This window comes from Chenopodium album, chromosome 23 (assembly GCF_948465745.1).
Source record: "Chenopodium album chromosome 23, dcCheAlbu1.1, whole genome shotgun sequence".
Taxonomy (NCBI): Eukaryota; Viridiplantae; Streptophyta; class Magnoliopsida; order Caryophyllales; family Amaranthaceae; genus Chenopodium; species Chenopodium album.
Window position 1 is genome coordinate 28498897 of NC_137856.1, and position 13832 is coordinate 28512728.

At 32.6% G+C, this 13832-nt stretch overlaps 1 pseudogene; it reads left to right on the forward strand.

The window, feature by feature from the left end:
• Window positions 1-11725: 11725 nt before the first annotated feature.
• LOC145607279 (agamous-like MADS-box protein AGL80 pseudogene) lies at window positions 11726-12250 on the forward strand (annotated as a pseudogene).
• The last annotated feature ends 1582 nt before the right edge of the window (window positions 12251-13832 follow it).

Below are 13832 nucleotides of genomic sequence, written 5' to 3' on the forward strand. Positions count from 1 at the left end.
TGTGTAGAACGGACTCACGTGAGTCCAGTCATACAAATAGAAAAAAATAAAATTCTTAATTGCCAGGAAATTAATTAAAATGGTCAGGTATTAAGTTATAAAAATCAGAAATTAGATTAAAAACGTCAGGAATTAGATAATAACGATAAGATATAAGATTGAAGACATTGTAAGTAGAGTAATATGCTGATTGCTGAATAACTGAATGACGTTATTTTTCTTTCAAAAAAAAAGAATGACGTTATTCTCACCTTAAAATACTTTCAAATAGGCTCCCTTTAACTTTAAAAAAATAGTCAGAAGAATTACAATTAATGCATCAACCTTACCCATCTCGGAATATTGATCTATCATACAAGATTATCAAAATTGAGCAATAATGTACAACACTTCTAGTTACTGCAAAACCATAATGAATCATAAATAGATTGCAAATTTACAATAAGTAAAATACAAGCTGCAGCAGAAACACCAAGGTCACCCACTTTTGGGTACTGCAATGCTATTTCTGCTTTAAAACTGTTACTGTACTTTGAAGGTCTACCCTCTCCTCAGTGCTAGAGTTGCGTCAACTCCATAAAAATTGAGCATACAATTTTGACACTACCAAGCCAATCAATATAAGGAGCTTGTCATTAGTACCCAGCACCTTGTTAGCCTTGCACATCCTCCGGTCAACTAAACAGCAAGTTATAAGACGTGACTCCTGATCATACATCTAAATCGCATCACCAAAGGCTTTTAAAAAACAGTCCAGATATTAGGTTTCAATTGTCAGAAATTAAATTATAATAATCAGATATTAGATTATAATTATTAGAAATTAGATTGTAATCGTCATAAATTAGTTTATAATTATCAGATATTAGATTAAAAGTGTCACGAATTAGATTATTATAGTCAGAAATTAGATTATAATTATCATATACTAGACAATATTCACAAAAAGAGAGCTCAGAGTAAAGAGAAACTAAGAAAAATGGCAGAGGGAATTATTTCTGATTTAGCTACAAAAGCCTTGGAAGTTTTGGGTAAAGCAGCCTTTAAAGAGGCTGCATCTTGGTGGGGTGCACGAGCCGATTTGAAGAAGCTGCAGAACACCATCAAGATAATCCAAGCTCGAGTTCGCGATGCTGAGAGGCACCAAGAAGCGGATGACAGTGATGCCATCAAGGAGTGGCTTCAAAGGCTGAAGATGGTGCTTTACCAAGTTGATGATCTGTTTTTATTTTTTATTTTTTATTTCGGAATTTACTACTCTATCTTTGAATAAATTGAATGCTTTAATTTCAACTCAACTAGGTTACTCCCTAGAGTAGGAGATACCTACAATAGATGGTTCCTGCATGTGGATGCACGATCACTTCAAGTATCATAATGTATATGGTTGTACAAAGAACATATTATTCAATTCTAATGTACACGAGTTATATTGAGCTTCTTTTTGTAAAATAAAAAACAAAAAGATAAATAGTAATTATTTTTTTACCATACAGTAATATCAAATCATTTTAAACTATATTCTCTCTCTAGAATTTTTTCTCTCTACAAGATTTCTCTCCCAAAAAAGAAAAAATTGAAAACCACTTCAAGTTCATCAAACCTTAATAAAGAAATCGTTAATTTCAAACTTCTTAGTGCAAAATTGTTCAAGATGGCTGACGAAAACAAAAGGTAAGTACAATTTCGACATGCATAGCTGTTCAATTTGAGTTCGATTGGTAGTTTTTTACAAGTTCTTGGTGTAAATTTGTGATTTATGTGGTTTTGGTGTTGCAATGAGAAACTATATGAAGTTCTTGAAGAAAATCGACCAATTGTTACATTTTGAAAAAAAAGCAAATAAATTAGCAAATTCAGAAAAAGTTATAGATTTAAATAATACAATGTACATTAAAATACAGTAAAATGTTCTTTTTCATATTTTATAAAACGGATGAACATATTATAGAAACATAATGAACATCTCTATATAGTTACAATGAAAAGCACATATTATTAAAATACAATGAACATATACCTTAAGTGAAAAGAATTTACTATTAAAATAATAATGAACATATACCTAGAGTGAAAAGAACATGTGGCTATTTAAAAGTGTTCTTTATCTTCATGTTCTTTGATTGTCAGTATAGTGTACTTTTATTTGTGACATAAAATTAATTGTTTGTTTTGAAATGTTCTTTAAAATTTGTTTTTAGATTATGGTGGTTGAATACAAATAATATCCATTACATTATATTATCATGTTCTTTATTAATATTACAGATGTTCTTTAGATATATATAAAGAACATAAAGCAATATGTTCTTTACAAAACAACTATATGTTCATTACAAAACAATTATATGTGATGTTCTTTATAAGATAAATATATGTTCTTTACAAAACAACTAAATGTTCTTTACTAAACAACTATATGTTCATTCCGCCTTTTTTATAAAAAAAACAAAACTGGATGCACAAAGCATCGTGCATCCGCCTGCAGGGAAAAAATTTCAAGATACCTAACTCATCATTGCGAATGATAACAGGAAGGCCCGGAAGAAGAGACGACAAATGAGACCAAGTCCCTTGATGGTGATGACCCCAATTTGCCAAAAAAATCCGCCGCTAATTAGCCACTCTATAGCAATGCATCACTGACACCGAAGTAAAGTAATTAAGATCAAAACTTGCATCAAAGATAAGATTGTTAATATCCCAAGGGATTTGCCAAACTCTCCGTAAAGAGTTAATTTAATAACAACTAGATTGTCTCCTTCAATTATTGGATTTGAGATACCCAAAGAGATGGCCATCTTAATTCCTTCTCTTAATCCCATAGCTTCTGCCTTTAAGACAGAAAAACTAGCGGGGAGAAGCTTTGAGCCAGCTTTGATAAGGGAACCTCAATCATCTCTAATGATGAAACCACACGCCGAACTATTCGAGTTATAATTAGAACCATCAAAGTTAAGTTTTAAAAGATTCTGGGGTGGTGGATTCCACTTGACTGGAAATGAGACTTTATCAAGGGGACTCTTATTACAAGAATGATCCATAGATAAGTCCTCATGTAGAGGAGAAACCAAGTAGAACAAATTTTTAACGACAATAGAAGCTTCCAAAACGCTAACGCTTTTATTCTGAAAACAAACGTTATTACGATAAGACCAAATAAACCACCAAGTAATCTCTATTATATAAGTGAAGGGTGATGCTGGAGCAATAGACCAGTATGGGTATTCTTGAAAATTCATGGAATTTTAAGAAAGCCTACACTATCTTTTAGTTATTATTAATTATTAAGATTTTTGCCTATAGGGTTTTACCTTTCACTTGAAAGGATTTTTCCTATTTTTAGGCTTTAAGAGTTTTAGCCATTAGGATATTTATTTATTTAATTTATTTATGTTAGGATAGATTTAGTAGTTGGTTAAAATATGATTAGTAGATATATTAGAATTAGGATACTTAATATTTTATCTTATTTTAGGATATAATTATTAGTTTAATATCTTATCTTTGTATGGTTTGTCACCCTATAAATATGGGTGTATATCAATAATAGTTTAAGAAGAATGAGAGTTTTGTTATGGGAATTAATCCTTTGAGCGTTGCTCGTTTGATTTTTAATCAAAACCATCACTTGTTGCGACTCATGATCATCTTCTAGTTGCGACTAAGAAGAGACCCTCTATTCTTGCAAGAATTAGAGTACTAACCTTTAAATTTTCGTGTAATTTCTTTAGTTCTTATTAAAATCCGAAGATCCAATGTTATTATAGCTTGCGGGCCTTGTGAGAGTCTTGAGAGATCCACATCATAATGGTATGAGAGCGAGGTTAATAAGGTGGGGGGGGGGGAGAAAGATGGTGTCCACCTCAAAATTGACTCATTTACCCTTAATGAAGTTAATAAAATAAATTTTACCTAAAAAAAACCCTTTTCCTTTTGCAGTTATGTAGGGAAAGATCAGAGATATCAAAAATAATGAGTTTGCTTGAAATTTTGAAGTCCATAACTATAATAAAACACCTAGATAACAAAATAAGAAACTTGAATTTGACATCTACAACAAGTATGGACAATGATACACATACATTCAATGTATGTGGTCCCAACATACATCTACACTATATATTAAAAGGCGTTCCTTTTAAAGGAACGGTGTCACGTGACACTCTTCAACGTATATGAAAACATGTCACAATGCCACGTCAGCGACACGTAAGCTTGCGACTTCATTTAACAAAATTAATCTACACTATATATTAACAGGCGTTCCTTTTAAAGGAACGGTGTCACGTGGCACTCTTCAACGTATATGAAAACATGTCACAATGCCACGTCAGCGACACGTAAGCTTGCGACTTCATTTAACAAAATTAATAAAATATGGTTATATCTAGATTCGAACCCTCAACCTCAAACAAATAAATGCTACACACTTACCAACTCAACCAACTTCTATTAGTGTTATAAATTTCACATATTTAACGTTATATATTCCTTTTATATTAGAGGTTATTTAATTTATTTATTTTTCACAAAATTAGAAAATAAATACATATGAAGAAAAAAAAACCGAGACAACACCCAAATTACACACTAGCTAAACAACAGTTAAACATAATTATCAAATTAAAGAAGTACAAACTAGCAATGCGGGGCATCGCCCGGGACACACACTAGTTACTAATTAAAAACTAATAACTCATCATTAGCTAAAAAAATGAGAGGTAAAATTGAGAGGGAAAGTTTTTGGTTTTTGGCGCCATTTACCATAAGAAGGCGAAACAAATTTCATTGGCGCCAAATAATCTTTCTTGTTACTAAAAAAATATTTTAAGTTACTAAAATATACAATTTTGTTATTGACAAAATAGCATCCTAGTCAACGTTATTAATGAAGAGAGATGTTTATTATAAGAATTGAATAATACTTCATTTGATGATATTTTACAAACTATTAATCAAAAAATTATTATAAAAAAACCAATGAAATTACTTTGTAAAGAGCTTGTCCCCATTAATATCCTATATTAACAAAGATTGTTAATATAGTGGCAGATTTGAAATTAAGTGGCCAAATGCTGACTTGGACTCCGTAGTTGTCCTTTGTTTGCCCATTCCGTTTTCTTTCTCCATTAAACGACAAAGTTAACGTTGTGTATTCAGCCTGCACACTCACTTTAAGGGAAACAGGAGAGAGAAAGTTGTTTGAAATTTATCTCTGCCCGACCATCTACATAAATCAGCTCACAACCTGCATCCCTTGACCGGCAGTTCGGTTTTAAGCATGTTTCCAGAATTTAAAGATTTGTTAGTGTTCCAATTTTAATATTCACGAATCAATTTTATGTATTACAGAGACGAATCGAACTCAATACCAATCAATGTTAACAAATGAGATTTTAAAAGCTAGATTCCAACCTGATTATAAATAAACCAGACGAAGCCCATACAGAAATCCACATTAGTGTCTAAATGTAATACTAAATTCAATGCCATTAACTTCATTAGCTCATGTCTCTAAGCTCTGACAGTAACTACTACAAGTTGAATGTCTTATCATTTAGCTCAGCCCAGAATATAGGATGTTTCGACAAAATCCACTACCATTCACAATCGTCGGTCACTGATTCACCGTTGTCGATTTATTTGCCGATCTTCTTTAGGGGTGAATTGGGGAGGATTGAAGAAGATGGAAGTTACTTCCTTAACAAGCTACTACGGGGTAAGTAGCCGTGTAAAACGGGATGTAAATTGGTCCCACATGACTTTACAATATTAGCCCCAACATAAGCAGGCGAAATGACGATTATACCCCTATATTAACAAAAGATGTTAATATAGGATATTAACATGGATTTTCTCTTTTTAAAAGATGTTTTTATAGACATCCATATTGATATATTTTCAAATAATTTATGAAGTTGGAAAATTTTAACCTTACTATGTTTGTTAACTTTTATAAAGAAATGTTAGTAATTTGTCATTATTGTTACTACAAAATTTCAAACATACTAAAAAAGTACAGATTATATTTTTATTACATATAAGAAACTATATAAAATTATATAGGTGTTACCTACAATTATACAATTATCATATGTGTTGTACAGATAAATTCATATTTTGGAGGGTTTTATTCATTTTTTGAAGGTTTTTAATCAAATAATTGAGAGTTAACATGAAATCACAAAAGCTAAGGTTACACACAAATTATAATCACTTATTGCTAAATACTCCCGTGTGTTTATAACTTATCTTTTTTATTCGCGTTACTAAATAAGTTGGTTTAATTTTTTTATTTGATTTTATCATATTTATTTCTCGTATTATGGTTTAAAAAATTTTACTCATATTAAATATATGAAAAAAGACTAGTTTGCCTATAGTATCAATAAATACAAAGTAGTTTAATAAAAACCCGTAGTGTTAGATACAAAGTCTTAATAAAATAAATACAAAGTGTTATTAAAAAAAAAAAGATTCTTTTTTTTTTTAAAAAAAGGATGAATTATATGCTTGTAAACATCAAAATTAAAACATTATTGAGGCCTTTGAGAGTTACAATCTAATTATAGTAGATTTACTTTATAGATTTGAAGATTTAAATAAAATAATTAAGAGTTTAAATCGAATCAATCATGATTGGTCACACACTATATAATTAATTATTGCCACTTATTGCTAAATATCCCATGTGTTTACGACATATTTTTTTAAATAATAAGTTATTACTTTTGTTTTAAAAAAAAAATGTTGTTACTAAAAAAAGTGTCATATATGAATAAAATGTATAGTTTCGAATACTACATTTTCATTTTTTGTTACCATATAATTATGTGATTAAGTAAACTATATTAAAAGAAACGTTATGATTAAAGATGAGATACGAATCCGGTACCAAATTTAATGTGTAACAAATTAAAAGCAACGTGTAAATAACTAACATTGTGAGATATTTTGATATTCACCATGTAAACATTTAACAAACAAACTAATTATAGTGTAACAAATTATAGTATAACAAATTATAGTGTAACAAATTATAATTAGTTAGATATTATAACACAAGAGATGGAATTTATCAAAGTGAGAATTGATCAAATTCAATTAAGAAAACCCCCAAAAGAAATCAAAACAAAAATAGAGAAAGATGGAATTGATTAAAGTGAGAATTGGATTGCTGAGCAAGGTGGGGGCGGCATTGCCACTATTTCGGATACAGAGTTTGCTTCTTCTTTTGGTATGATAATTTAACTTTCATCATGAAATTTTGATTGTTTCATTTGTTTGAATGAATAATTGAATACATTGATTGTTGGGATCTATTGTTTCATTTGTTTCACTATTTCTAATTCATATTTGATTTGTTTGATAATGAATTTGTTGGAATGATTATGTGTTATTTTAGTTGTGTATTGTTCCTAGTTTATATATTCAAACAATAATAGCTTAGTTGAGTATTGTTTGTTAGAGGACCAACTCAACCAAAAGCTTAAGCTGATGGTTGAGACCCAGAAATATATTTTATACTCTATCACTCTCCCTCACATAAAAGGCCTTTTGGGCTTGAAATGTGGATGCAGCACAAGCTCTCTCATACCCGCTGCAAATTAATTCCACTTTGAAGGAGGGGTGGATGAGATTCGAACCCGTGACCTTTTGTGTCATACTGGCTCTGATACCATGTTAGTGGACCATCTCAATCAAAAGCTTAAACTGATGGTTGAGGCCTAGGAATATGTTTTATACTCTATCATTGTTCATTATAGTTTGATAGTTAAAGTTTTTGTATTTCATGTTTTAATGAGTAGAGAGATTGTGTTGTAATTTTTATTGGGGCCAAAAAGAGGATGAGAAGAAAATCCCATGGGTGGCCTAGAGTATGGTGTGTCGTGCAAAAAAGGAGGGAGGTTTTGAAAAAGGGTGTTCGAAGGCTTTTTGGAAGTGGTCAGCATACTAGAATATGGGGGGATGCTTGGGTTAGCGGGTTGCCTGATGGTCGGCCTTTTTCTGGGAAACCAAGTAATTGGGATGGTCCTAAGATGGTAAGTGATTTAATTCAAGATAATTCTTGGAACCTGCAAGAGGTAGAACAACATATCACAGATTGGGAGGTGTCTGAGATTAAGAAGGTTAACATTCCTCTTTCTTCCCAATTGGATAGATGGAGATGGCATTTTACCAGGAATGGTGATTTCTCTGTTAAAAGTGCTTACTATCAGTCTATCAGGCATTACTAGAGCGTAGTGGTGGTCAGAATTCGAGTAATAATGCTCAAGAGGCGTGGGCTTGGAAGTGTATATGGAATTTAAAAGTGCCACCAAAAATTCGAAGCTTCGCATGGAGAGTGGTTCGAAATGGTGTTCCTGTTAGGGTGAACTTTAAAAGAAGAGGAGTAGAGGTGGATGAGAGGTGTCCGAGGTGTGATGAGCATTGTGAGTCCTGTGCTCATATGCTCTTTTCAAACGACGCATCCGCAAAACTTATATTACTATCAACCAAACTTCTTTTACGTTTGTTATTATCTTATAGGTTTGTGTAATCTTAATTTTAATGTGGGAATACAATCAGCAATCCTTCTGCTATTTTTCTACAGGCGGCACTGCCACTACTTCGGGTGACTTTGGTGCAGACTTTGACAATCTGCCAGAGTGGCCACAATGTGAGAATTGGATTGTTGAGCAAGGTGGGGCAGCACTGCCAATACTTCAGGTACGGACTTTGCTTCTGCTTTTGGTGCAGACTTGTCCTTTCAATTTGCCCGAGTGCCCACAATGTGAGACTTTGATTGGTGAGCAAGGTGGGGGCGGCACTGCCAATACTTAAGTACAAACTTTGCTTTTATTTTTGGTCAACTAGATTGCTCAACAACAAGGTGGTGGGGATGAGAATTTTCAACATGAAATTTTGATTGTTACATTTGTTTGAATGAATAATGGAATAAATAGCTACTTAATATTGCAAGTTTGATTGTTTGATAGTTTCTAATTCATAGTTGATTTGTTTGATAATGAATCTGTTGGAATGATTATATGTTATTTTAATGGAGTAACGTTAGGAATAATGCCTACTTTATAGGTTGACAGAGACTGTATTTTGTATTTTAAATTATTATCAACCAAACTTCTTTTAAGTTTGTTATTCTCTTCTTTTATCTCTTTTTTTATTCAACAGAATCAGAAACAATTCTTATTCTATTTTTCTACATGCGACACTACCACTACTTCGGGTACAGTCTTTGGTTCTGCTTTTGTTACAGACTTGTCCTTCGACGACAATTTACTTGAGTGGCCGCAATGTGATAATTGGATTTCTGAGCAAGGTGGGAGCGGCACCGCTTCGGGTACAGACTTTGGTTATGCTTCTGGTATAGAATTGCAACCCCATGTTCAACAACAAGGTGGTGGGGGAGTTGCCATTACATTGAGAACATACTTTGTTTCTGTTTTTGGTACACCTGTGGAATTGCAACCAGATGGCCTGGTCAACATCAAGGTGGTGGGCATGAGAACCCACTTACCAAAATTTACTCTATGCATAGTGGAAAATCTTGGCAATGCAAAGCCTTGGCGACTAAAGATGACATGTGCTTAAGACACTGGTTGACCAAACAAGAAAAAATGAAATTAGCCTCTGCCTTGTGTGGTAGTGGCACTAGCACCGAAGTTTTTAAGAGATGCGCAAAACACACTAAGCGCAAGAAGATTGAAAACTTTTGGCAGTGCAAGCACTTGGCAAAACAAAATCAGATTTTTTATGCTAAACACATGAAGTCTGAAGGAGGCAAGAAGAGATCCTTGGAGGGGGAGGGAAGCCATAATTAAAAGAAAATGTTGCCTATTTACCAAGTCAAAGCTACTATTGCAGATGACCTAACTGCTTGGAAGTTCTCTATCCACCCTTCTACTCTGGTGGAGGAACTGAGGAAAAAGGTGGCTCGCACACTTGAAGTTGATATTAATACCTTCCACATGGTTTTCAAAGACAAGTATCATGATGACATTAAACTGGTATCCTAGGAGAGCCTCAGTGATGCATTGAAACTTGTGATGAGTCCAGTACACTATGGTTGCGAATTGTGCGCAAGTGAGTTGTTTTTTATTGCCATCCTTATTACAACATACAACAAACTGTTTGTAAGTACTTTTTTTTTGCTTTATAGTTTGTTTCTTGAGTCAAGGAAGTTGTATGTACCATTCCTCTAGAATCAGGTTTACCAACTGTGGTTTGACATGCAAGTCTCCAATTCTTTGGCTTCTGCTCAAATTTTCATGTCTCTTGAAATCAATTATCAAATGCACCATATGCTCATACCCAAGCACTCCCTTTATTTTCCCGTCCAAGCCAAAGATTTATGGTAAACTACACATGCCATATATGAAGATAAAGAAAGGTATACCCTAGGTTTTTCTTTTGCAGGTTTAAGTAGCGCAAAAGAGCTAGCATCGATCACCTAAAATCAAGCATCGACAAAGGAAATGATCAAACCACAAATTAGATGAAATGATCAACCCCCCTACATGTACTTGTTAGCAAGTCATGATATTTTTATCCCCCCTCCCTGGTTAATTACTTGTGTAAAGGTGGTTAAGAGAGTAAATCTTAACCCCCCTCCCCCTGTAATTGGGTTTTCTCCCGTGTAAAAAGTGAGTAACTAAATAACTACCAACATGTACCGAATAAATTCAAATATTCATAATTTAAAATCTATTATATGTGTTCGTATTTCCCTATGTCACTATATCAGATCGACCCAAACGTAAAAGTTTCTTTAAACTCCCCTCAAACAAAAAAAGAAATTTTACTAGCGAAAACCAATTATTACCTATACCAGACAGAACGTCCCTTAATATTCTTTCGGTTTAATATTCTTATTGTTTTCTTCATCATACTAATATGAATGTAGATATATTGGACCATAAATTCCAAACGGGCAAGCCTTATACTATCATTTGGCAGCTTGGTGGCTTAAATACCTTCCAAAGTGGAAGTTATTCCTATTAAAATTAAACTCTCTTATAAAGGTTTAACAACAAAGTCACAACTGCAAAAAGATGTAAATATCTAAAATGTTTGAACTAAACTTTACTTTGGCAGCTGAGTTTGGTAAAAAATTATACTGATTCTTTCAATCTTGTAAGTATATGTTACATGAGAAAACATTATAGAACATCCAACTTACTTGGATGATTGAGGAAATTTGCAACAAAGAAGGCTGACCTTTTCATTTATGTATGTAATATTAGCAAAGTTTAAAGGATAGTTTAAAGAAAACAACGTAATAACTTAGAGGTTCTTTTTAAAAATAAAAATAAATATGATAATAAAAATAATTAATAGCTTATATCTTAATATTTTTTTTATCTATAATTTAACTTAAATTACCAAAAAAACACAAATCGAATTTCATAAGCATATAACTTATCCAATATTATGTAATCACCAGCTAAGCATTTTGTGTCATTACAATCTCATTGTAGTTACAAAATCATGTCATATATCTCTTAAGATACATAATCAAAATAGATCACAAATGATCATATAATACATAATCAAAATAGATCAAAAATGATCATATAATATTGGACAAATATTTTGTTAAAATCAAAAGACTATTGCATAATCAAACCTATAAATACTTGCTTAAGACTTGAATCTATTCATCCATCATATTAATTTCACCCATCTCCAACCCCTAGCTCTTCATTATTTCTTCATTCTCAAAATGGTTAGAAAAAAAGTGAAACTAGCTTACATAGAAAATGACGCTTCTAGGAGAGTGACATACGGAAAAAGAGTGAAAAACTTGGTTAAAAAGACTAGGGAACTAAGTGTCTTATGTGGAGTCGATGCCTGTGCTATCATCTACGGGCTAGAGGAGCAAGCACCGGTAGTGTGGCCTTCTTCCAAGGAAGAAGCAAAAAGGATTATCTTCGACTATTATAGTAAATTGGAGGTTGATCCATCTCAAAGGGGGTTTAACCTATACACCTTCTTGAATGATAGCGTGATCAAGGCGAAGGAAAGGTTGTTGAGGCTCCAAAGGAAGAACCGTGAGAAACAAATCGCGATTATGGTGAGTGACATCTTGAATGGAAAATCATCTCTTGACCAAGTTAACCCTAGTGACTTAGGGGACTTGGTATGGGTGATTGAGGATAAGATAAGAACTATCCAATATCGAATTAGGGTTACTAAGGAGGAGGGTATTAATAATAATAGTCCTCCTATTTCTGAATCTAAAAACTAAAAATGATGATCCAAGAAGAGTATGTGCTAGTACTAATCATACTCCATCATCACAAAAGTGGGATGGTTAGTTTACCTTAGAATAATTATATTTGGAATAATGATGCTTCGTTAAGATTATTAGTGCAAGTCCGCAAACTTATATTAGTTGCTAATATTTTTTTTTTCTTCTTCACCATTGTTTTCCTATGGATATTACCTGAGCATAAGTTTCAATGAGATTATTAATTACTATGTTTATAATATTTTGCAAATTAAATTTGATATTGCCAATGAATTTGATCTTTTTCCCTATAATTATTTCATGTTTAAAATATGTGACATATAATTTTCTTTCATCTATTACAATAAACAAGGCCGGCTTAAGGAGCTAAATACAAATTGTAGATTTCTATTTTATAAATTCGTGAGGAGTATGTAGAGACGAAATTAAGGTGTTTAGATAGCATATTATTTGGAGTATGTTGAGGAAAATTTATTTTAATCCACTTAAAAATCTGATTTAAAAAGTTTGATTCCAATCCGATATGAATTCCTTTGAAATCTTATATGATCTTATTCGGATCGGATTTGGATCGATTATATAAAATTTGAAGGAAAAATTCAAATAATCCTAACTTTGTTTAATTTACTTTCATTAATCCCAACTATTGATTATTTGTAATAATCCCAACATTGACTTGGGTATTCTTTCTTTAATCCCATCAAGTCATTAATCTATAGTATAATAAGTTACTATGACACTTGTGAGTGGTGAACTGCACTACCGTCGAAACCACCCTCCTTCCACAGCCACCTGACCAGGATGGGGGCAAAAGCGATAAGAGGATGGTAGAGGTGGGAACTGGGAAGGGGATGAGGCGGTGGCGGTGATGGGATGGAGCTGGTGGTGCTCCATTAGAAATGAGCTGGGAGAAGGTGGAAGAATTGGGGAAGAGGAAGATTAGAGACTATGGAGAGTATAATTACATCCAAACAACACATTACATTAATGGTTTTACTATCCTTTCCTTCTCTATCCCTTTCTTGATTCCATTCCGTTTATCTCGTGCGAACCAAACATCACCTTAGTCTTCTTTGTTTGTTTTCTTATAAGAAAATATATCAAAGATAAGAATGCAAAATTTGGAGTGAAAAGGAAAAGATGGATGAGAGAAGAGGTAAGGGATGTAAGGACTGTAAAATGAAGTTTTATTCCCCAAAAAAATAGTCGGATGCATTAACCAATAAACTATTTCTCTTGTGGTCTATCTTCTCTGTTTTGTTGTACGGTTTTACAAATGCTTAAGAGACGATATTTAAAATGTGGCATAACTAAGGAAAACATTTTCTACTTCGGAGAACTATTTTCCACCTTTGGAAAAAATATATTCCATCCCTTTAACAACCAAACCATGAAAAAGTAAGTATATTATCTAGAAATGTATTTTCCGTTAAAACAGTTGAAGCCTAAAAGATTAGATTAAACACCTAGGTTGTGTTTTATTGTTATCACCCTAGCCACACATCATATTAATTAAAATTAAGGAAATTCTATTTGAAAGCCTTTATTTAAATCTTAATAATTTTATATGGTACGGTGT